This window comes from Tupaia chinensis, unplaced genomic scaffold, assembly GCF_000334495.1.
Source record: "Tupaia chinensis unplaced genomic scaffold, TupChi_1.0 Scaffold143603_1, whole genome shotgun sequence".
NCBI classification, from domain to species: Eukaryota; Metazoa; Chordata; class Mammalia; order Scandentia; family Tupaiidae; genus Tupaia; species Tupaia belangeri.
In genome coordinates, this window is record NW_006203449.1 from 66,656 (window position 1) to 67,830 (window position 1,175).

The following is a 1,175-nucleotide window of genomic DNA, read 5'->3' on the forward strand; positions in this document are numbered from 1 at the left end:
GAGGAGTGTCCTGATGCTGGCCACAGTGGAATTTCCTCACTGATTCAGCATACGGTTATTAAGTGCCTGCTCTTACGGTGACCATGCTAGTTGTGGGGATTAATAAAAAGAACATAGCCCTTGCTCTCAGACAAGAAAGCGAGAGAAAATCAAGTGAGGAACGATAGTGGGGATGACAGAGATCAAGAATGTGGGAGAAGGCCAGCCCTGTGGCCTGGTGGTTAACGAGCTGGATCCCACATGGCCTGCAGTGTGGCTGAATTCCAACAGCCTGAAAAACATACCAGGCTTGTGCGTATGAATGCCCAGAATCCCAAGAGGATAAAGAAATGGAAGAGAATGGATTACTGCCTGATCACACATCATCAAAGGGTGCTTTCTCTCCCTATCTTTCTGTCTCTTTGTGGTGAGAGCATTGGTCCTCTGACAAAATTTTTAAATAAATACATTTAAAAAATATGGGTAGGGACTGCAAGAAAAAAAAATAACAGAGAGAGCCAAGAAAGTAGCTCAACTAAAATAAGTTGGGACATGACATAGTTCCTGATTTCCACCAAAGACCTAGATGGGCGAGGGAGAGTGGGCTCCGTCATTAGCTGTGGACCATAAAGTTCCCAGGACAAAGCAGCCCCTGTTTAATGCCCATTCTGTCCACTTCTGTGCAATACGTGATGCTCATTCTGGAAATGACATCAGTGAAAGTGTATTTCTGGTTCATCAGACAACCACACTAATTTATTTATTTTTTTTAATTGAAGCAACATCTGGAAAGTCTCAAAGTAAGTCCTGTCTTTTACTTCTATTATTATCACTGCTTTCTTATGGTATCTGGAGGCCCTTTGCTACTCCCTTTTTAACGTTATTGAATCAAGATTTAAGATTTGTATTTCTAACTCTATGGTTTACTAATTTCTCAGCATTCCTTGCCTTCTATTATAGCTTCTGGCTTCCCTATTCCCATCTCCTATGGCTCCATTTTCAGCTATCAATTGAGACTATAATTAAAACTGATTGTTACCTGATGTGGTGCTATGGTAATAAATATTGGGTTGTCTGAAAAGTCACAATGCATTTTTGCATTGAAAAATATGTCATGACTTTTCCAACAAGTCAATACTATTTATCAAGTATTTACAATGTGCCAGGGAATGTACGAGGCTTTACATATGATATAT

The 1,175-nt window shown here is 40.2% G+C and overlaps 1 long non-coding RNA gene across 1 annotated transcript in view; it reads left to right on the top strand.

The window, feature by feature from the left end:
* Positions 1–786, top strand: part of LOC114005277 (uncharacterized) — an 11,016-nt gene extending 10,230 nt beyond the window's left edge. Inside the window, exon 5 of the long non-coding RNA XR_003547156.1 lies at positions 759–786. This is a non-coding gene — a long non-coding RNA (uncharacterized LOC114005277). The remainder of the gene's footprint in view (positions 1–758) is intronic.
* Positions 787–1,175: the final 389 nt, after the last annotated feature.